The 24,671-nt window shown below is 39.6% G+C and overlaps 1 protein-coding gene across 6 annotated transcripts in view; it reads left to right on the forward strand.

Annotated features, from left to right (window-relative positions):
* The window catches only part of LOC149189541 (transcription initiation factor IIF subunit beta-like), a 77,104-nt gene that overhangs the window by 46,002 nt on the left and 6,431 nt on the right, over positions 1 to 24,671 (forward strand). The gene's annotated exons all lie outside the window — the stretch shown is intronic.

The following is a 24,671-nucleotide window of genomic DNA, read 5'->3' on the forward strand; positions in this document are numbered from 1 at the left end:
TTACAGGAATACCCCTCGTGATGCATTCAACCAACTGGGGAAGCTATATCCTAGACATACCTTTTATTGCTTGCTATCAATTTGCAATGGCTGGGATGACCTCCTATTACATTATCACATTCAAGTCCATCGACAAGGTTTCTCGACCTAGCTCAACCATTAAGCAATGGCCTTTTTACAGGAATGTGATTGAAGGTATCTTTAACAAGGGGTAGCAAGCTTGTAGCAGAGCCTCTTCATTCTATGCAATGCACCTCATAAGTCTCCAGTTCTTACCCAAATATTGTCTGATATAATCCCGTGGGTAACAGTAACTAAGTTGGTTTTGGAGTAAAATTCACTGAAATCCCTAAAAATGATTCTTGAAGTGCTTACAAGTTAAGTTGGTTACAAGGTGACCTAAAAGATGGCTATCTCAATGAATAAACATAACAAAAAGCCTCCTTTTGGCCTACACTTGTGAGCAAAAGGTTCTCTAAGGGTGACATCATCCTCCAATGGCGAAGTTCTCCATTAAAAAGCTACTAAGGATGGGTCACATGAGTTCTTCTCACTAAAAGCCATCTCCTTATAAACAAGTGTACATCATCAAGCAAAGCTCTCATCATCAAGATATCACAATCAACCAAGCCCACGTCATCACTCTAGGCCTCATGAGGGCGATGTTATAAGGATATGTCATGGTGTCATCATCCAAAAAGGTGTACCATCATTCTATGCAATGCACCTCATAAGTATCCAGTTCTTACCCAAATATTGTCTTATACAATCTCGTGGGTAACAGTAACTAAGTTGGTTTTGGAGTAAAATTCACTGAAATCCCTAAAAATGATTCTTGAAGTGTTTACAAGTTAAGTTGGTTACAAGTTGACCTAAAAGATGGCTATCTCAATGAATAAACATAACAAAAAGCCTCCTTTTGGCCTACACTTGTGAGCAAAAGGTTCTCCAAGGGTGACATCATCCTCCAATGGCAAAGTTCTCCATCAAAGCTACTAAGGATGGGTCACATGAGTTCTTCTCACTAAAAGCCATCTCCTCATAAACAAGTGTACATCATCAAGCAAAGCTCTCATCATCAAGATATCACAATCAACCAAGACCACGTCATCACTCTAGGCCTCATGAGGGCGATGTTACAAGGATATGTCATGGTGTCATCATCCAAAAAGGTGTACCATCATTCTATGCAATGCACCTCATAAGTCTCCAGTTCTTACCCAAATATTGTCTTATACAATCCCATGGGTAATAATAACTAAGTTGGTTTTGGAGTAAAATTCACCGAAATCCCTAAAAATGATTCTTGAAGTGTTTACAAGTTAAGTTGGTTACAAGGTGACCTAAAAGATGGCTATCTCAATGAATAAACATAACAAAAAGCCTCCTTTTGGCCTACACTTGTGAGCAAAAGGTTCTCCAAGGGTGACATCATCCTCCAATGCGAAGTTCTCCATTAAAAAGCTACTAAGGATGGGTCACATGAGTTCTTCTCACTAAGAGCCATCTCCTCATAAATAAGCGTACATCATCAAGCAAAGCTCTCATCATCAAGATATCACAATCAACCAAGCCCACGTCATCACTCTAGGCCTCATGAGGGCGATGTTATAAGGATATGTCATGGTGTCATCATCCAAAAAGGTGTACCATCCCTTCCTGAGAGATCTCAGGTCATTGTCATCATCAAACTAGTCCAAGAACAAGGCAACGCCCATAAAAAGGGTGTAATGCCAACTTGGGGGTGTTGTGTGGTCTTTGGGGTACATCTTCTTTCTAGGAAACATCTTGGCTTTATTGAGCAGAGTTTTAGGCTTAAGAGGGAGAGGAGGAGGTCAACATCAATGCTGGATCCATCCCGAGGTCAACATCAATGCTGGATCCATCCCAAGGTCAATGCTCTCCTCAAAGTGGTCAACATCTTGGTTGTAGTGCCCTGAAGGGTCATCAGGTGAGGCTGGATGTCTTCTTTGAAGTGCTAGAGAAGCCTCAATCAATCCCTCAAGGGATAGTAGCTATACCTGGGAGAAACGCCTGAAACATACCCTCAAAATCAAGTGAGATCATCATCATAGGTAAAGTCATAAGTGTGGAGAAATCCAAGGAGGTGGCAGTTAATTGATTTATCTTATTATGGCATTACCTTGTGATGTTCTCGTTATTATTATTAGATCTTTCGATTTATCTTTTCTTATCATCAAGACTAATGCCAAACAACAAATAGAAGAGGACATAAGATGTAGGCACGCTGGTAGGGCAAAACCCCACTCTTTGGGGAAAACCTGGTCAAAATTCTTCCTTCAGTGGATTCAAGATGAGACGACCAAGACCCTTGCAATCTAGACTCGAGACTCCTTCCATCAAGTCATCCTTGTTTATTCTTCCTTTCACTGTGTTTGTATACCAAGATCCATGTCATTGTGTTAGCATCGAGACATTATCACCATCGAGATCTCATCACTGTCATGACACCAGGATCTCCTCATTGTATCATCACCGAGACCTCATCGCTGTCATATCTTCGAGACCTCATTTCTGTGGTGGCATCGAGTCCTTACTGTGATGACAATAAAACCTTACCATGGAGAAAACGATCTCTTCTTACTGTAGTGGCACTGTTAGCACCGACACTGTGGTATGTTTGCACCGAAACTGTGGTAGCATGTTAGTACTGAACCTGTGGTGGCACTGAACTTCAATACGCAATTACCAAACTGATCTGAATTCATCTTCCTGTGATTGCACCGAGAGCACACCTGTGATATTCGAATTTCAGAGATGATCCGAACTGCTTGACTGTAATTTATGTGAAGTCCTCACACTTGTATTTATAGTAGTTTCCCACAATAAATAAGCCGACATGACTTTGTGATGAGGTGTGTCTCTCTTTTAGGCCGACATGAGTATATTGAGGAAACAGACTTGAAGATAATTTATTTGAGGTCGACTTGATGAAGAGGCCTAGTTGATGACTTTGCTGAAGAGGATGACTTAATGGAGGAGTCTTTGACCAATAAATGACTTTGACAACAACCAAAATCCTACAATGGAGGCTTGACCTATAATTGACCCAAGCATGAAACCATGCTTTAACAAGTTAATTTAATAATAATAAAATTTCTTTTTTTTTTACAAATATATCATATTTGACTCAAGTACAATAATGAAGACTGAACCTAGTTACATTCTTCAACAATAAGAGTATCACAATGGACAATATCTAATGCAGAAGGAACAAGAGTATTTTGTAGGAATTTACAGGGTAAGTTCCTTAGATAGACCACCAAAGGACACCGCTCTCAAACAAATCACAGATCAATACACCAATATTCTTGACGTGGTTAAAACCCTCAAAGATGGAAACAATCCACGACTTGAGCCAACGCGGCCACTTCAGGAAATTTATTAATGTAAAAGAAAAAAATTTACGTAAGCTTCTCTCATGAACGGTCACATCACAAATGACCCTCCATGCTCTTTAAATAGAGATCATGGACCAATCGGGTGTTAAGCCACGGATCAAGTGTCGGTAATACCGAGGAGAGAATGAACTGTCAAATCACTTCATGTCGAGAACATATTGTGACCGTCGGATTGTAAGTTACAAAAAGTACATACTAAAGAAACACACTTTACCTAACCATACACTAGACCAAGTTATACTTAATTATTTCCTGTGTGTCAGAATATCCCAACATTCCCCCTTAAGAACAACTTGGGATAGGATTGAAGGATGTACAAAGATGACACAATAGGAGAAGGAAGGAGGCATTAGAGCCTATCCCCCCTTAGTGACAACTTTCTGAACTCCAACCGTAAATCAAGGTTTAGTGAACTTCGCCTCTGTGAGAGCCTTTGTAAAGATGTCTGCAACTTGATCATCGGTTGAACAATAGTGCACTTCAAGAACATGGTCATGAATGAGCTTTCTGATGAAGTGTGTGTAGTTCAATGTGTTTGCTTCGTTGATGTTGGATTGAATCTTTGCATAGTTGAATGGCACTTTGGTTATCACACCAAAGTGTAATCGGATGTTGCTGCTGAAAACCAAACTCTAACAGGATGTGACAAAGCCACAGGGATTCCTTACTAGCTTCAACGACGCCACGATACTCGGCTTATGCTGAAGAAAGAGAAATGGCACTTTGTTTCTTGCGAGCCCATGTAATAGGTCCAGAATCAAGAGTGAAGATATAACCTGCAGTAGACTTTCGATCATTAGGGTCACCAGCCCAATCAGAATCAGTGAAACCAACCAATAGAGGAGATGCTTCTGCACTGTAATGAATCCCAAACTGAACTGTACCTCGAACATAACGAAGTATTCTTTTAGCTGCTTTCCAATGAATTTCATGTGGGTTTAGCATAAACCGAGCAACAAGGCCAACAACAAAGGAAAGGTCAGGACGAGTATGTCTTAGATATAAAAATTTTCCAACAAGTTGACGGTATAAGGTTGCATCAACTTCAGGGCAAGTACAAGTGACTGAAAGTTTGGCTCCAGACTGAAAGGGAGAAGGGGCTGTCTTACAATATTCCATCTAAAAGTGGCGTAAAAGATCACAGGCATATTTGGACTGGGAAAGGGAAATACGTTCTTTGGATTGCAAGACTTGAAGACCAAGAAAATAATGCAAGTGTCCTAAGTTTGTCATTTCAAACTTCTTTTTAAGGCTGGGCTTTACATGGTTTATAAGGTTGGGATCACTACCAGTAAGGATAAGATCATCAACATAAAGAACAAGAATGATAAGAGACTTACCCACTTTCTTGGTGTAGACAGTATTGTCAGAATGACACCTAGAAAAGCCAGTATCTAAAAGAAAGCTATTCATTTTGGCATACCAAGCCCGAGGGGCTTGCTTGAGACTATAAAGGGATTTCTTAAGTGGACAAACAAGGCTGGAGTCTGTTTGTATAAAGCCAGGAGGTTGTTCCATATAGATTTCTTCATGCAAGTCCCCATGCAAGAAGGCGGATTTAACATCCATCTGATGGACTTCCCATTTGAAAGAGGCAACAAGGGAAAGAACAAGGCAGATAGAGTTCATTTTGGCAACAAGGGAGAAGGTTTCAATATAGTCAATGCCTTCAACTTGTGTAAAACCTTTAGCAACAAGATGAGGTTTATGTTTATAAACTTTTCCATCTGGTCCAAACTTGGTTCTGTAAACCCATTTGCATCTAACAAGTTTTCGTCCCTTTGGAAGAGGAACAAGGTCCCATGTATCATTTACCAATAATGAATGATATTTTTCATTCATAGCTGCGTAGCAATCTAGATGGCCTGAAGCTTCTGCAAAGGTGTCAGGATCATAATTCGTTGAAGCTTGAGCCAGTAAAGAAGAGGCTCTATCAAACTGAGAATGTGTACGACGTTGATATGTAGGATCACCTGCAAGAGCACCTGTTGCATCTCGAGTAGCGCGGACCCATTTTGGAAGTTGAGGAGCTGAAGGAGGATCCCGAGAAGGTGGGGGAGGATTGTCATCCTTGCTTTCATCATCTGAAGAAAAAATATTTTTAGAAGGAGAAGGGATAGAGAGAGGTGGCACATCCGTCGAACTAAGCTTGTAGGCCGATATATTTTCAACAAACTTTACATCTCTTCTAATGATAATTTTTTTGGATTTAGGTTCAAGAAGTCTATATCCTTTCACATCTTCCGAATATCCAACAAAAATACATTTTTCACTCTTAGGTTCTAAGGTTTTATGTTTGTCATCTAGAATATGGGCCCATGTTTTACTTCTAAAAACACGAAAGTGACTTACATTTGGTTTAATTGAGCTCCATGCTTCTTCTGGAGTGATATTCTTTAAAACCTTAGTAGGAGTGCAATTTACTATGTAATTTTCACAGTTAATTGCCTCTGCCCAAAAATTAAGTTTAAGTCCTTTAGATTGAAGCATACAATTAACCATTTCCTTTAAGGTGCAATTCTTTTAGCTACACCATTTTGTTGTGGAGTATATGGAACAATATGTTGTAATTGAATTCCATGTTCAGTGCAAAAGTTGATGAATTTGTTGTTAACATATTCTCCGCCATTATCAGATCTTAGCTTAAGAATTTGATGTCCAAATTGTTTCTCAACAAAGGCCTCAAAGGCCAAGAACATGTTAAAGACTTCACTCTTGAGTTTTAAGAAGTATACCCAAGTGCGTTTGGAGAAATCATCAATGAAAGTTAAGAAATAATTTTAGCCAAAGAATGAAACAATTGGAAGTGGACCACATAAATCACTATGCACAAACTGTAAAGGGGTTGAGGCATGCCAAGAGGCACGTTTTTCAAAAATATCCCAATGATGTTTTCCTAGTACACATTCGGAACAAACACCATCTCTGCAAGATACCATAGGAAGACCTGTCACCATATTTTCTTTACATAGATTTTGAAGGGAGCGATAGTTTAAGTGACCAAATCGCTCATCCAAAGTTTGCGCACTTCATCATTATGAGCAACAAATACCGAGGGAAGAGTTGATGACCCAAATTTGGTAAACTTATACAACCTTGTAGAATCATCAGCAATGCCAGTAGCTAAAGTCTATCTAGGATCTCTTAGTTCCTTAATTACAACATCATGAGGTGAAAATTCAACAGTTTTACCTTCACCTGAATGAGTTATCTGATATACAGATAGAAGGTTGTAGGATAAAGTAGGAACACATAATACATCATTAAATTGACCGTCGTCTAGATGAATAGTTCCAGTCCCTACAGCACTAACAGATCTGTCATCACCAACATAAATATTTTTGGTGTTACAATCATTTAAAGAAGAAAACATGGCTTTGTTTTTGGCCATGTGATAAGAAGCTCCAGAATCAATGAGCCACTGATGAGAATGAGAAGAAGAAGATACATTTAGTGCATAACCAGACCGAGATGCTTGACAACCACATGCAGAAAGTGCTATTCCTAAAGATGAAGTTGAAGAGTGCTCCAAATGGATGTTATGCTTCTTCATTGCTGCTTCCAAGGCTTCCATCTTCTTAAAGCATTTGGATTCTAAGTGGCCATGACGATTACAAAAGTTGCAATGTCTATTAGTCTTCTTCCCTTTGTTTTTATTTTCCTTATCATTTTGTTGAGTTGATTTTTGTTAAATTGGCAACTAGGGCCAAACTCCATGTGGATCAGCTTATTTATGACAGCTGATATTTTTATTGGATCCCTCTCGTCGAGAGGTGTAGGATTGATCCAAAGATCATCCGATTCCGATAAGTATTTATGGAGATATGAATTTATTTTGTTTATATAATTATTACCAAGCCGACCAGCAACTTGAGTAGGCTCAGAAGCCCAATAGACGTGTCTATTCATCATCTACGTTCTAGTATAAATTGGTGAGGATTTGAAGTCATTTTAACACACATTCTTGGTGTGTTCTCCTCCTCTCCACGTCTTGGGTTTTTGGAGAAGGAGGGACACCTAAAATATACATTTGCTGATGCCCTAGCCGCAGTAGCTGATGCCCTAGCCACAGTGCAGATGATGCCCTAGCCGCAGGCTTATAAGAAGATCTAAATGCAGATAAGAGGAGACTTATGTGCAGCATGAATAAGCCCCTATACGCTGTCTCAAGAGGCTCAATCCGCAGATGAGAGGAGGGCTAATATAGGCCCTAAATGAAGGTCTGAATCCATTGTCTATTGACCCTATATGCAGCAAGAAAGAGACTCCTTATCCACAGTCATAATCTGCCTTAGCCGCAGTCAAAGAAGGAGGTTCCAGCCACAGCAAATGGAGGTCTTAAGCAGCTGTATAGTAGTGCCCTTAGCCGCAGTAAGGGGAGCCCTTATACGCAGCCCAAAGAGACCCAGTTGCTGTCACCTAAGCCGCTGACATAATGCTACATTGCTGTAGGTAACAGCGTGGCCTATTTCAGGATTGTTTGGGCATAATCAAGCTGTTCTTGATCTCGGTGTGCTGAGCAAAAGAATCCGCAAAAAGGAGGAGCTAGGGACAGTAGTTTAAGGAGCTGTTTGGATCACTGTTTGAAGGGACTAAAGTTACAGTCCACTGATGGGCTAGGCCGCAGGCCATAGCCAGCAGTTGGAGGCCTTTATTTAGTAGCTGCGTTCAGAAGGTAAGCAGCCCTATAAGGCAACGTATCATTGGAGGATTGTATGAAAGCTAGCTGCAGTAATCAGGTGAACTGTGGGGCATGGTTAAGGTGTTGTGGCTTTCAGAGGGTGCCCTAACAAATGACCAGGTCTGCCATGCACCAGTCCTTATGAAAGGTACCAGATTAGCAGCCTTGACATGATCAGTGAATCGGCAAAGGAAGGAGAGTCTTATGGAAGGAAAACTTCAGTAATATGGGTAACTGACTGAGCTGTTCATCTGCTACATATCTTCAGTCCTTGGGATCAGATCTGCAACCTCATTGTGTCATCGTCAAGGTGAAGATCTCTGATGTCTGATCTCCTATTTGGCAAGTCAAGTATTGACTTAAAATCATTGTACTCTATCTCTCTCTCTCTGCTGAACTTTGAAGATAAAAGAAGATTTGATCAAAGGGTTTCCCCACACATTGTGGGGTTTGTCCCTGGCTTGCGACATATCTTGTGTCCTCTTGTCTTGGCTTGTCTTCTGCGTTTTATATTTATGTTCTATCTGCAGTTTATCATAATGCTGATGTGATTGCCAATTGTGAAAATTTAAATAAATTGCTCTAGCATAGAACATACCAAAAATTAACATGGTATCAGAGCTGAGGTGAAGACAATGCCCAAGCAAGAGTGAAAGAGCAATCACCAAAGGCAGTTGGGACAAGACAGAAGGATCAATGGGTTCCCCATAATTCACCTAGGGTGAAGTCAAAGCAGAGAATGTTATCAGAATGGCGCAGCAGAAGTTTCTGATGGCCCATCTAATGAACCCTTCATTGGGAAGTTCGGTTCTAAGGGTGAAAGGAAAGGCAGATGCCTTGTTGAAATAAGTTCGGCCGTTATGCGAAGGAGTGTCCGATTGGCAGGGACACATCTCTTGATGAAGATAACAATCATTCCTGGGACATCTTCAATAATCAAAGGAATGACTGGTAATGCAGGTCATCAAGGAAGTGGTCGACTCCTCCACGAAAGCAAGAAACCCCTGAATCTCTTTTATGTACCTGATCGAAAGAAGAACCCGATGACCATCTCGGAAATGGAAATCAAAGGTTACAAGATGGCACTTATCAATGGAAAGGTACGTGTTTGAAAATATATCTTGTTAAGATGTTTTGAGTTCTGGGTTGTATCAAGTTGCTGGAAGTCCACTGGGGACCATGTCCGTTGACTCAGCACTGGAGGTCTGTGAGTCAGATGGTGACTCGGATGCTTGAATTCAAAGAGGAGCATGTAGGTACATGTCTGAAATGTACCGAAGGAAAATATTATAAGGGGACCATTCCCTTCATGCAGCAGGTCCACAGGCTTGGAACAACCCGAGGAGTTTAAGACTCATGATCGGGAATCTCATGTATACAGGTGGAAGAAAGCTCTCTATGGCTTGAAGCAAAACACCTCGAGCATAGTATGAGAGGATTGATAGCTGTCTAATGCAGCTGAGACTCACCAGGAGTGAAACTGATCCAAACCATTACTCGAAGGTTGTGGATGATAAACCTCTCATACCGGCACCTATGTCTGACAGGTGCAGACCCTCTCATTTATAGGAGATAGAGGGAGTTGGATTCTGAATGTGAAAAGATAAGCTGCAAGCCTGTGACTACCTCAAGGGTCTTAACTTTCAGAAGTTATATGGTAGTGATGTCGGACCTGATTTGGGAAATGCCTCTGAGTTTTATAAACTCATTCGCGTTGATGTTCTTGGAGAACCTCTGTCCGGACATCTGTGTTGCAGTTAGCATGGTGAGCTCATATTTGGTTGAGCCTCACTGGATTGGTGCCAAGAATCTTCTGAGGTATCTTCAGGGCACAATCTCTCATGGATTGAGATACACTGCCGAAAAGATGAAATTGCATTATTATTCGAATGCTGAATGGGCAGGCAGTGTGGAGGATCACTAAAGCACTTTTAAGTGCTCTTTCTCTTTGGAATCTGCCTCGATACCCTGGATGAGCAGGAAGCAGACGTCGGTGACTCTGAGCACCACCAAGGCAGAATACATTGCTGCTAGTATGGCCTTCTGTGAGGCAGTCTGGTTGCTGAAGCTCTTCAGTGAGCTGTTTGTTCACATGATGAGTACCACTGTGATTCTCTGTGACAACCAGAGGTGGGATTCGATTATTGAGGAATCCCGTATTCGTCGATTGCTCCAGCAGATAGACATCATGGTAAGACGATGAGCAAGGAGGCTCCATCGCATTAGGATGATGCACAGGACAGAGCCCCTAGGAAAGATCAAATTTGTGATTTTCCTGAACGACTTGGAGTCGTCGAGAGACCTTTGAAGAAGGGTCCTACATGTTGTATACATTGAGCTCTGGGAGCTCTGGGGGGCTTGCAGTTCTACTGGAGCAACATATGACCACAGGGTGACTCACCCTCCCCTGGTGGTGTGCACTGGAACAAGATGATTCGCTCTCTTGTGGGACAAGATGATTCGCTCTCTTGTGGAACAGGATGATTCGCTCTCCTGTGTAGCAGGATTGATTAGTTCTCCTGTGAGGCCTGGATTGATGTGTTCTCCATGGCGATTGTGGCAGGATGATTAGTTCTCCTGTGAGGCCTGGATTGATGTGTTCTCCATGGCGATTGTAGCAGGATTGATGTGTTCTCCTGTGAGGACAGGATTGATTAAGTTCTCCTGTCGAGGCATCCTACCCATGCAGTCTGGGACTCATGGGAAGTACCTCTCATCTGATCAATGAGCAGGGAAATGAAGTTAGGGACCATAGTAGTACCGATGGACGCATCGTTGTATCTACCGTACTCCCTATGCTAGGATGACCTCCATTGATCTGGGATCAATGATACTGGTCTGGGACCAGTGGTAGGAGTTGTACATACTATGACGCTGACTTCGGGTCAGCTGTGACTGGTCTGGGACCAGTGGTACATACTCCGAGACTGACTTTGTGTCAGTGCAGGACTGGTCTGGGACCAGTGGGAGTTGTACATACCATGACGCTGACTTCGGGTCAGCTGTGACTGGTCTGGGACCAGTGGTACATACTCCGAGACTGACTTTGTGTCAGTGCAGTACTGGTCTGGGACCAGTGAGAGTGGTACATACTATGACACTGACTTCGGGTCGGTTGAAACTGGTCTGGGACCAGTGGTACACTCTCTGAGACTGCGATACTGGTCTGGGACCAGTGGTAGGAGTGGTACTTACTATGAAGCTGACTTCGGGTCGGCTGAGACTAGTCTGGGACTAGTGGTACGCACTCTGAGACTGACTTCGGGTCAGTGGAGAATGGTATGAGACATTCTCGATCAATTCTTCTTCTTCATAGTTCAGCAGAGCTGAGCAGAGCAGAGCTAGCAGAGCCAGCAGAGCTGAGCAGAGCAGAGCTAGCAGAGCCGAGCAGAGCAGAGCTAGCAGAGCCAGCAGAGCTGAGCAGAGCAGAGCTGAGCAAAGCAGAGTTAGCAGAGCCAGCAGAGCTGAGCAGAGTTGGGCAGAGCAGTGCAGGGCACTGATGGCCGAGATTGTACAGTCGGACTTATGGATCACTGGATGGAGTTCTCCCTAGTTGAGAGGGAGTGTTAAATTGGCAACTAGGGCCAAACTCCATGTGGATCAGCTTATTTATGACAGCTGATATTTTTATTGGATCCCTCTCGTCGAGAGGTGTAGGATTGATCCAAAGATCATCCGATTCCGATAAGTATTTATGGAGATATGAATTTATTTTGTTTATATAATTATTACCAAGCCGACCAGCAACTTGAGTAGGCTCAGAAGCCCAATAGACGTGTCTATTCATCATCTACGTTCTAGTATAAATTGGTGAGGATTTGAAGTCATTTTAACACACATTCTTGGTGTGTTCTCCTCCTCTCCACGTCTTGGGTTTTTGGAGAAGGAGGGACACCTAAAATATACATTTGCTGATGCCCTAGCCGCAGTAGCTGATGCCCTAGCCACAGTTCAGTTGTGCCCTAGCCGCAGTGCAGATGATGCCCTAGCCGCAGGCTTATAAGAAGATCTAAATGCAGATAAGAGGAGACTTATGTGCAGCATGAATAAGCCCCTATACGCTGTCTCAAGAGGCTCAATCCGCAGATGAGAGGAGGGCTAATATAGGCCCTAAATGAAGGTCTGAATCCATTGTCTATTGACCCTATATGCAGCAAGAAAGAGACTCCTTATCCACAGTCATAATCTGCCTTAGCCGCAGTCAAAGAAGGAGGTTCCAGCCACAGCAAATGGAGGTCTTAAGCAGCTGTATAGTAGTGCCCTTAGCCGCAGTAAGGGGAGCCCTTATACGCAGCCCAAAGAGACCCAGTTGCTGTCACCTAAGCCGCTGACATAATGCTACATTGCTGTAGGTAACAGCGTGGCCTATTTCAGGATTGTTTGGGCATAATCAAGCTGTTCTTGATCTCGGTGTGCTGAGCAAAAGAATCCGCAAAAAGGAGGAGCTAGGGACAGTAGTTTAAGGAGCTGTTTGGATCACTGTTTGAAGGGACTAAAGTTACAGTCCACTGATGGGCTAGGCCGCAGGCCATAGCCAGCAGTTGGAGGCCTTTATTTAGTAGCTGCGTTCAGAAGGTAAGCAGCCCTATAAGGCAGCGTATCATTGGAGGATTGTATGAAAGCTAGCTGCAGTAATCAGGTGAACTGTGGGGCATGGTTAAGGTGTTGTGGCTTTCAGAGGGTGCCCTAACAAATGACCAGGTCTGCCATGCACCAGTCCTTATGAAAGGTACCAGATTAGCAGCCTTGACATGATCAGTGAATCGGCAAAGGAAGGAGAGTCTTATGGAAGGAAAACTTCAGTAATATGGGTAACTGACTGAGCTGTTCATCTGCTACATATCTTCAGTCCTTGGGATCAGATCTGCAACCTCATTGTGTCATCGTCAAGGTGAAGATCTCTGATGTCTGATCTCCTATTTGGCAAGTCAAGTATTGACTTAAAATCATTGTACTCTATCTCTCTCTCTCTGCTGAACTTTGAAGATAAAAGAAGATTTGATCAAAGGGTTTCCCCACACATTGTGGGGTTTGTCCCTGGCTTGCGCCATATCTTGTGTCCTCTTGTCTTGGCTTGTCTTCTGCGTTTTATATTTATGTTCTATCTGCAATTTATCATAATGCTGATGTGATTGCCAATTGTGAAAATTTAAATAAATTGCTCTAGCATAGAACATACCAAAAATTAACAATTTTTCATTTTGAGACTGAAATTGCTTAGGACCCTTGTTTGGTTTAGGATCATTCTTTTTAGGATGTTGCTTCTTAGGATTCTTTGAACTTGGTTGCTGCTGGGCTGCTAAGGCTTTCTTAGAAGAGTTTCTAGTATTAAGAAGACCAAAGTGTAAGAGTTTTTCTTGTTTTCTTATTAAAGACTCACAAAAGGCATCAAAAGAGGGGGACTTGTTGTCTTGTCCTTGAGAAATAAAGGCTTCTCTAGTAGAATGGAAGGTGGAAACAAACACAGAGTAGGCTGGTCCTAACTTAATAAGAATGGAATAGATAAGGCTACCATATTTTTTCTTAACCTTAACAGCTTCCAAGAGAAGTCTAAGGGTCTTGAACATGGACAAAAAACTTCAATGGAAGAAAAATTATTGAGGTCCAACGTAAGCAACTCATTTTCAAGTTGATGGGCTCTAATTTCATTTTTAATTCCAAAAACAGTAGTGAGTTTTCTCATTGCTTCATCACAGGTATCAATTTCTGTGATATTGAATCTAAGGTCTGGAGAAATAGACATCCCTATCAATTGACGTGCTTGATCTTGCTTATTTTCCCATTTGGCTAGCTTATCTTCATTTTTAGGTTTAGACTCTTGGCCTGAGGTTATTCTATAAAGACCTTTACTTCTAAGTAAATCCACCATGTAAAATAGCCATTGGAAGTAGTTGGTGCTGTCAAGAATAACTAGGTATGTACTTTCCATTTTAAAAGAAACTGAAGCTGTAGACACTGAAAATAAGTGTTCCAATGGAAATAACTTGAAAAATTAGGCTGATTAAGAAAAAAGGGCTCTGAAAACTGTTTCTGAAAGAAGAAGTTATGGCTTTTTGAAGAAAAGTTATTGAAGATGCTGACAAACTACGTGAATGCTGGGAAGTGAATTATAATGTTATATTTAAAAAAAAATCCCCCCCCTTTCCAAACTTAATCTAATTAGCTCACTTTAAAAAATATTACTTTATGTGACCCACTTTTATAAATAAGTGAAAGTCACTTTTACAATGGTACTTTATGAACTATCTATTAAATTGTAACTTGAATAAAAGATAAAGATACTTTAGAATTATAATTGACTCACTTTTTATTATGGGTGAGAACACTTTTACATAAAGTAACTTTAAAACATAAGTTACATGTGCTTTTTGAAAAAGTAACTCAACAAAAAGAAAGACTTGAACCCAAGATTTCTATTCTCATAAAGTAACTTTGGACCAAGTGAGCTAGTTTAAAAGGTTAGTAATTTTTGGAAAGAACAAAGGGTTTTTTTCTAAGTTGCAGGAAACATTGGAGAAGGGTCCATTTTCGGCCGGAAACGAAACGGAAACGAGGAAACTCGTACCGTACGGCTTGGAAATTCATTTCCGGCCATATTGGCCCATTTCTCGAGGAGAAAATGTGGCCAGTACGTTTCCAGGCTGCGCGACGGAGTTTCATTTTCTAACTGGACTTTCTCTTGTATTTTTATCTTTTATTTTTTCGCTTCTAATTTTTTATTGGGCGACTAAAATATCTTTTGGATGCTTTTAGATGCCTCTCAAGTTATAAAAAAGAGGATTTGTTTGAGTGGGGCAGCCTAATGTTCAAGCCTATGGCCCTAGTGTTGATATGCAGTTCATGGTAATGTTAAATTCTTAAAGTAAAAGTGACATTCTCCTTTATTTTTCATTTTCATCATTTTACTTAAATTTTTAACATTACCATGAAATGACTTAGGATGTTTGAGAGTGGTTTCGCCCTTATTGGATTTCATATAGAGAAAGTAGAATTTTAGATCTCACTCAAAATCCAACAGACTTATCTGTTTTTCAGGATTTCAAGATTGGGGGGTTTGCAATGTTTCTATTGGATTTTGTCATGTACTAGGGTATGGAACTTGTATTTAATCAAGAGAACCAAGCCCTTAATGCAGGGGAGACTCCCAATAATCAAGAACACGTAGGGTACTAGGGTATGGAACTCGTTTTTAACCAAGAGCACTAAGGTCGTTCGACTATGTAGGAGGATACTCCCAATCAAGCACGAGACAAAAAACTAGAATTTCTCGTCGCTTATTTTGGATATTGCTATTTTCATTATGTGATCATTCATGAGTAAATGTGATGTAAATTTAGAGACTTATAGTTTATGCATTGACAATTGACAATTTAATCATAATGTAATAAATTAGAATGTATCATATATGCTTTATGATTGCACATAGCTTTTAAATGTCCTAATATATATATATATATATATATTGTGTTTTCCTGTTTCCAAAATTTTGGGGGGGGGGTTTAAGTTTCGTACCTCGTGCCCGTTTCAGAAACTCGTACTCGTTTCCCCGTTTCATGCAACTTAGGTTTTTTTTTCTCACTGAAGTTTTGGAGTGCGTGCTTACTTGAAAAACATCTTTTTGCCTACAAAACAAAAAAAAAACAACCACACAACCCAAAAACAAACAAGCAAAAGTAATCATAGCCTTACGACTTAAAGTTAGTTTTGACTGGAAATTAAATATTTTCCTCAATGTTTCTGATTTTCCGAGATCACACTAAGGCGCAATGGAAAAGAGCACATGCATGAGAAAAATCCTTTCTTTCTGTTTTTGGTTTGCCCAGATCGCACGGAGTCGCGGGGCAAAAAGCATACACAGAAATGAAAGGTATAGATCCGTTAATAAAAATTTATAAATGACTATAAACTGAAATAAATAGAGATAAATAACTGTAACTGCAAATAAAGATTGTATACCTCCAGATCTTAAAAATGACGTAGCTAGGGCTACTGGAAACCTTTTCGTGTGAAATGAAAGGGGTTCCCCACTGAAACAAATGCTTCTAACACAATAGAGCAGTGTTCTCAGCTCGAAAGCGGTCAGAAACAATAGATCTAGGAAACGACAGTCGGATGCAGTTTTAATGGCTTCAGATTTGGATCACCAACGGATGTGGCTCTCGAATAGCTCTGATACCATGTAGGAATTTATAGGGTAAGTTCCTCAGATAGAACACCAAAGGACACCGCTTACAAATAGATCACAGATCAATACACCAATATTCTTGACGTGGTTAAAACCCTCAAAGGGGGAAACAGTTCACGGCCTGAGCCAACGTGGCCACTTTAGGCAATTTATTAATGTAAAAGAAAGAAAATTTACATAAGCTTCTCTCATGAACGGTCACATCACAAATGATCTTCCATGCTTTTTAAATAGATATCATGGACGAATCGGGTGTTAAGCCACAGATCAAGTGTTGGTAATACCGATGAGAGAATGAACCGTCGGATCACTTCATGTCTTGAACATATCGTGACAGTTGGATTGTAAGTTACAAAAAGTACATACTAAAGAAACACACTTTACCTAACTATACACTAGACCAAGTTATACTTAATTATTTCCTATGTGTCGGAATATCCTAACATATTTCACACAAGCATCATCTTCAAATGTCTTGCTAGCATAAGGTTTGTAAACAAGTTACGAAGCATAGATATGGGAGGGTTATCCAAAAGTTCTATTAGGTGCTTCCAATCGTAAGGGGAGGAACAATTCCTCAATCGGCACATCAATCAACAAGTGCAAGTGGTTAGTGGCAAGGTGGGGCTTTACTTCATGGACGATGCTACCATTTGTGTACTAGCTATAAAATACCATCATTCTTGAGCATTATAATTTGAAGGGGGAGCAATTGTGGGACCTGAGTTACCCCTTTCCTTGGTTTATTTTTACCACCCCTCACGTGCACCTTTTTATTTAATGATTTTTTTTTCTTGCATAGCTTGGGTCACAAACTTTTATTTATGTATCAATTACCCCTTAAATATGAAGCAGTTTATTGTTCATCGTGGTTGGGATATCAAAGTTCCTTTCATTTTAATTTTCTCACCCATTAGTGAGGAATTGTGTAAGGGCTAATGAAGGGGGTAGAGCTTAGGCTAGGCTTTTTTCCATGTACTTTATTATATCCCAACCATTTTTTTGCATTTTATAATCATGGTTCATGCTCTTTCTTTTCATTCGATTGCGTCAACCTCTTCGGGAAAATTTTTCAGGCTCCTACAAGAAATTGGAAAACAGGGAGCCAATATTGGAGATAGATAGCGATCAACCCGAAGATTGGGATGTGGGTATACGAGAGAGATGGAAAGTGTTAAGTATGGATTACCATGGACACACAATATCAATTAGTGCCTCCTATTTGTACCCCTCCTAGATAGTGGAACGAAAAGGCCTCAAACAAGGTTACACTAGACAAGGAGTTAGGGATAACTGCCTAGGTGAAGCATGGGAACAAGAATATGACCAAAATCAGTCATCCATCTAGTTCAACCTGTGATCCATACCAATATGCTCTTAAACATTAAATAAAAGCACTTGATTCAAAATGGTTAATGTATCTTACAATGTATGACTCACCTTCATGTGATAAGTAAGCTATATGTCATAAAGAGTTGACCAAAGCAAAAGATGGAGGGCCTTTGAGGCTAGCTATTTGTAGATCTCATAGTGTTGCTAATTGGTAAGCTGGATAGAATGTGAGAAATAATTTTCTCCTAGGGATCACCCACTTTTCTGGGTAACATTGCCCATAGGCAAATCACTTTTATTAAGAATCAATATCAATTGATATGAATTACAAATGAGAGTGGATGTATAGATGCTCAACTCATTATATACTGTAAAGTTGGTTGTGGCCAAAATGAAGATTACACCACTATTCTCAACATTATCACTTAATCTGAATAGGAGGCCATGAGAAAAAGACAATACATCACAAGATTCACGACCCCCCTTTAATGTTGAATTCAAACTACACATAGAGGATATTACATATCATTACCCTTGAATACAATATTTCCCGCAATAGTATGATTCCACAAGCTGGTGAAGACGATATTTAGTAGAGGAATAGTTCCTTGTCATCGACATATGTCTGCGTAATAATTGTAGGAGTGTTCGAGGAAGCACTTGTAGGATTAAGGGGATGATCAAAATTGTAATGTGGAGGAGAGAGATTCATTGAAATATGTTGAGAATAATCTATAAATGAATCATTTGTAAGAAGTGGAAAAGATCCTAGTGGACCACTTTAAAACTATCATCTATGTCCTTTACAACCTATCGATTTGGTCAAATTCCTATGAAGTGGAGGAGCATCGATATGCAGAGTGAATAATGAGACATGGAATGTAAGATGAGTCCATTAGGTTCAACATCAATGCAAAGAAGTCTTTAGAAGTTCACTTTGATAGGTCCAATAAAAAGAGAGGTAATAGCATCTTTCAGGAAGAATTCTGCAGTATGCCACCTTTTGTTATGCAACGAAGAAAGGAAGAGAGTGTTGGCTTTAAAGGAGGGTTTAACCCTAGGAAACCCCAAAAAATAATTGATTAGGTTTTAACCTTAAGAAACCTTAAAAATAGATGATTGGGCTTAAACCTTGGGGAAACCCCAAGAAAATCTTAACAAACGAGATGATTGAAAAAACCCTAGTTCTGCATTTGCAAAGAAGTCTTAGGTGATGCCACTAGCCAAGAATATTTATATCAACTACTAAATTGAGTAAGTGATGTTGAATTTTTGTAGCTATGGTCGACCTTCATAAATTGTTTTAGCCCTCAAAATATGAAAGAAATGACAAATATAAATGTATACTTCAAGTCGGCTTCAAAAGAGGGAAATTGAATTTTTGAAATTCAAATTAATTGTCTCCACAAGTTCAAGTCGGCCAACCTACATGACACACCAATTCAGGCTCATGAGATGACTATATAAGGGTGCTTATCTTCCTCCTCAAGGCACCAATTCGGATCACATATACTCATCTTCTGTTCATGTGTGGAAGTTTAGAAGAACGAATTCTGAGGCAACAAACCAAGAATATTATGAGGCAGCATATCAGGATTCTTTTGAGGCAACAGAAATCTTTTGAAGCACAACTGATCGAAATTCTGACGCTGTCTCAACAGGCCGAATTTGTCTCTGGTGGACCAGGTTTGACCTTGTTTCTAATTGGAAATTAGATTGCATCTCTTGTTGAATTGGACAATTTCTCTAAATAAAGTGTGCTAGGTTTTTCCCTAGTTAGGGTTTTCCCAGGGTAAAATTTCGTGTTTCTTGTGTTTCTCTGTCTCTTCATGGTCCTACTGTCATTATTGTTTCACTGTTGAGATTTTCTATGTGTAATTGCTTAATGATAACTATGACACAAAAAGAATTGGCTAAAGAATCATTAGAAGTAATTATCAGATTAGAAGATTCTAAAATCCAACAAGTGAGATTCACACATGCTTTGAAACCATGTTAGAAAACTAATGCAAACCCCTATTTTGCAACAAAGATTAAAAATAACACTAGTGCAACTCAAAAGTTGAAGAGAAATCAACCAAGAGGAGTGCAACCTAGAGAGTGTAAACCCTAGAATAAGTGCCCTAGAGAGAGACTTAAACTTGAACAAGTGTGTTAAAGAGAGAAAAAAAATCTAATTAGAAGAGAGCACAACACTTGATGATGTCCTTAGGAAAATCACATTTATAAGAATGAATGAATCACTTGATATGAGTTACAAATAAGAGTTGGTTATATATAAACAACTCAAAATGTGGGTTCTTTTCCTAAGAGGGGTTATAATCCCACATGTGCAAGGTTGGCCTTAGACAAATTGGAAGTATAATAACAATTGTAGTAGAAGAGTGGTTGTAGCTGAAAGTGAAGCTTACACCATTTTCAACAAGCTAATCATCGTCGACTCTGGATAGAGATAGATTACCATATACCATAATTTGATAGGAGTTGCTAGGTGTGCCACCTTTAGGAGCCAAAGATGGTGATGCACCTTATTTTTTGGTGCCCCCTATCCTATGAGCTATGTCACACGGTTCGGGTTCGAATTCGAGTTCGACAACAATTAAGTTCGATTCGAATTCCAATTTTCCGAAGAGGTTCGACATTAAGTTTGAATATACATATTTTTCAATATATATATATATATATATATATGACATAAAATAATAAAAAATCAAAATCAATCAATAAAGCTATATGAGTAGCAGTGAGCACCCACAAGCCACAAATCACGACCACTATTCACTTCACACTCCAGGCGGCGGGGACAAGCAACATCTAGAAATTGAATTCAGGAAATTGCAGAGAATACAACAGGCAGCGGCAACACTGAGCACAATAGAGCGAGTACACTCAGATTGAAGTTGGCTTGTGAAAATCTATCGACAACCATGGTAAATAAAGCCAAACTAGTGGCCACCGTGGGAAATTAATTGGCGAGAAGCGAAACGAGAGAAACCATGTGCTACCCATTGTTTTTCTCATAAACCTTAAAATAACTGACAAAAACAACCTGAACTCTAACCTCGAACGCCAATTTTTAAAAAAAATTTATGCAATTCGCCTTCAGGTTCGAATTCGTTGAGGTTCAAATTTGAGGTTCGACTATTAGGTTCGCCGAACTTGAACGAATTTTTTTTTTTTTTTTTTGGGTTTGACGAATTCTGAACCTCAAGCTTCAAATCCAGTGACCCTTGTGACATAGCCTATGAGATCAGAGGATGCTCATAGCCTATGAGATCAGAGGATGCTATTATTTCCTTTATAGGGAGTCCTTGGGCTCCCTCTTTACTTTCTTTCAATGTCAGGACCATAGATGCTTAACCCTATTCATTAGGGAGATAGTTTCCATATATATTAGCTCTTGCACACCATACACCGCCTTGGGATGACCAAACTGATTACCTCATACTTCCCTGTTCATTCATGGGATCGAAGCAACAAACAACATGTAGAGTTCTAGAGTGCACTAGATAGCAGAATGGTGCAACCTCTAGTTCATCCTCAGGCTTTCCCTTTGGGAGGTCAACTGATAGTATCAAGATAGGCTTGGTGGTATTGGTCTGTACATTAGGGCACATTCTCAAGTACTAGAGAGATCAGCTCTAGATGGACTCAAACTAGTTACTAGAGTACATCCCACCCGTCATACTACCCCTAGTCCCAAAGGAGCAGCTAGAGATCTATCAGAGTTTCCTTCTTCCGACTTTGGATGCTAGAAGTATCCCTCGTTTGTACATTTCCCCTTGGATCATACAGCCAGATCCCTTGATGGTTCCAAAGGATTCTGATTGCAAGCTAGTGCCTTGTTTTCCCACTTCGTCCTTGGCCATCAAAGTCAGGAGACCTTGACATTATTGGCCTCATTGTCTGATCTCTGTCTTTCTCCACCTCTTGACGGGTTCTTGAGTTGTACCTTTTTCACGGTTTCATATATTTATACATATGTTTTGATGTTACACGGTACACCTTTGTAGGTTTCTTTCTTTATATTATTTTCAACATTTCCAGGAGTTGCGTTTGCACTCCCACATTGTAGTCATACTGGTTGTAGTCTTCCTTCTCATTGACTTCTCTTATCTTACCTAATCACACCAAATTATCTCCAAATCGACCATATGATATATTATAAGAGTTAGAAACCCTAGATAGGGTTACATCAAAGAGCACATGTGACAGTACACAATAATGTTCGAGTGGTCTTATTTGTCCAAATTGCTAAAAACTAATAATGATGGAAACCCTAACTTTTATAGCCTCTTCTTTGGAAAATAATTCTTGGACTAGGTAGAGTTCCATTAAATTACTTTGTCACATTGCTTCATCTAGCTATCTCATAACCTTCATAAGGGTATAATTTCCAAGATCCACAAACTCTTAAACTAACTGGTCAGCCACAGATATTGAGCTCTATTTACATTAGATCCCTTCCTGTAATCAAATTGTGGGCTTCTTAAAATGCAAAAATTTATTCGTATTTAGTGAAGATATTGCCACTACCAATATTTGGTGGATCGCCAGTGATGACACAATGGCATGTGCTATGTCACCCATCATCATAGATCTCTTACTAAAGTCCTTTTTAGAATTAGAACTTGTATTGGTACTAATTGCAGTATCAGAGTTCCACCTTTTTTCATTTATTAATTATTGGATTATTAGCATTTGTACCCTTAAAATCCAACCCATATTTGATGGGCTTTTTCTCCATCATTAGTGATGACACAATGGCATGTACTATGTCACCCATCATCATAGATCTCTTACTAAAGCCCTTTTTAGAATTGGAACTTGTATTGGTACTCATTGCAGTATCAGAGTTCCACCTTTTTTCATTTATTGGATTATTAGCATTTTACCCTTAAAATCCAACCCATATTTGATGGGCTTTTTCTCCATCATTATATTTTCACAAACTTCATAATCTCCTTTTCAACTTGAGTACAAAATAGGCTATATCTATCATTGTTTCAAACCTGCCCCCCTTTGAAATTGGAAACTGGATTCTCTCTGCTGGAAAAATAAGTAAATGAAACAACTAAAAATTTCACAATATTACTTGCTTATGCTCTGTCTCTTTGGATTCAAATCTATGTGTTATATATAAACTTTTCTGAGAGTGTTAGGCCAATGCAATATTACTCCCAAAATTGATCTGCAAATACCTCTATAAATACTTTTCTGATGGTTTTTCTGACAAGCTGTTTGGATAGAAATTGTACTTCTACTTGTACCATGAATGGTGGGTTGTATGGTTGACGGTTGTTGTTCCTTTAATAAGATAAAAAAAATCCTTGGTGGTTGGTCATATGACTTCAAACTCTAGCTGCTCTCTTCCAAATCCATGTGATCAAAAACCATGGGTGCTACGGAGGCTCTCTACATTATTGACTTATTTATATTTTATTTGATATGTAGTTGTCTTTGAATGGTTGCTTACTGCAAACTTTGGTGATTGATTTCCTGATAAATGTGGATCAACTTATTTGTTGGTGGATTGATGGTGTTTTTCCCAGATACAGCTTAGATATGGTGGCTAGAATATTTGGAATTTTGGATTGACAGCTTCTTTAATAACTTGAGACAATGCATCTCAACTAATTTGCTTGTAAATTAATCATGTTTCTCTGAGATATGACCCGGACACAGTAGCTATAACAATGGCACCTGGAATATTTGCATTGGTGGCTAGACATTTAATGAGTTCTTTAAAAACTTGAGACAAGGGAATTTTCTTTTGATTGACATGGTGGTTATATAATGGATTTGGTGGTGTGATTTTATAATTGACGGGTTAACTTGGCTCATCCTTTGGCAGCTACCCTCATCATCGATGCACATGGCTATTAGGATCTCCCAGCTCAGATACCATTTTACAAAAGAAACCCTAGATAGGGTTACATCATAGAGAACAGAGAGCAGTTAAGCAATAAGAATGCTGATTGATATTATGAAGAACTAGTGCATTTGTTACAATAAGATTCACCTCTATTATAAAGAGTTCAAGAGGTCTTCTTAGTCCAAAATCCTAAAAGCTAATAATAACAGAAACCCTAACTTTTATAGCCTGTCACTAAGGTGACTTTATTACATTTGTAAGCCTTATATTCTAACAAGATATCTCCCTCTCCTCTGTGACAGCCAGCACAAATATTCTCCAAAGAAGGTACCTTTGATGAACCTGTTATATAATGGCCCTCATGCTGGGATGAGACTTCTAATCAGTACCTGAATCAGGCCCAGGAAAAGTACGGATAGCCCTTCAGCTGAGTGCCAGACAGAAATCAAATTTAGTTAACACAGATCAGCCTTAAGAATTAAAATTTATGGTTGTTTCATATTTCATAGGTCTGCTTCAGATTTTTGGCTCCAAACTGTCATTGCACACATCCTGGCACAAATCTGCTATCCATCCATGCAAACTCAATCTGCTACAAGCTGAGAATTTCCATGGGAAATGCTTGCCTGCATGACAAAGCATGCTGGTATGGCACCAGACTTATTCTAAGTCAGTGATTAAACATACATTAACATCCTATGCATCATAAACACTGAAACCAGCATGCAAACCTACGTTTCTTTCTGATCAAACAACCTTGAAATCAGCACTCATACAAGGTTAAAAATGACCAAAACACTTGTCTCCTTGTTTATGCACCAAGGCAATTCTTTCTGATATTTCGGGTGTGCTAATTCCTGAACATTGAGATTCACAGAAGTAGCAAAACTCGGTGTTAATGCCAACCTCTTTATCATATTCTAGTAGACTTTTTTGTAAGACAGACATATCACTTATGTGTGGATTGCATATTTGAAGCCATACTTGAAACAATACCAGCAACAAACTACATATATGACAAGCTTTGCTGATTATTGAGGTTTTGCAGAACAATTTTTAATGTTATTTCTTTGTGCATGCATCTCAATTCACTGCAGAGAACAGGTCATTTAAAAAAATGAAATTAGAGATTAAACAAATACAAGGCTTGGCAACTTTCTAAGCAACCCTGGTGAT

Source organism: Pinus tabuliformis, chromosome 3_1 (genome assembly GCF_031772625.1).
Source record: "Pinus tabuliformis cultivar Carrire ecotype Pingquan chromosome 3_1, CPIR1, whole genome shotgun sequence".
In the NCBI taxonomy this organism is placed as follows: Eukaryota; Viridiplantae; Streptophyta; class Pinopsida; order Pinales; family Pinaceae; genus Pinus; species Pinus tabuliformis.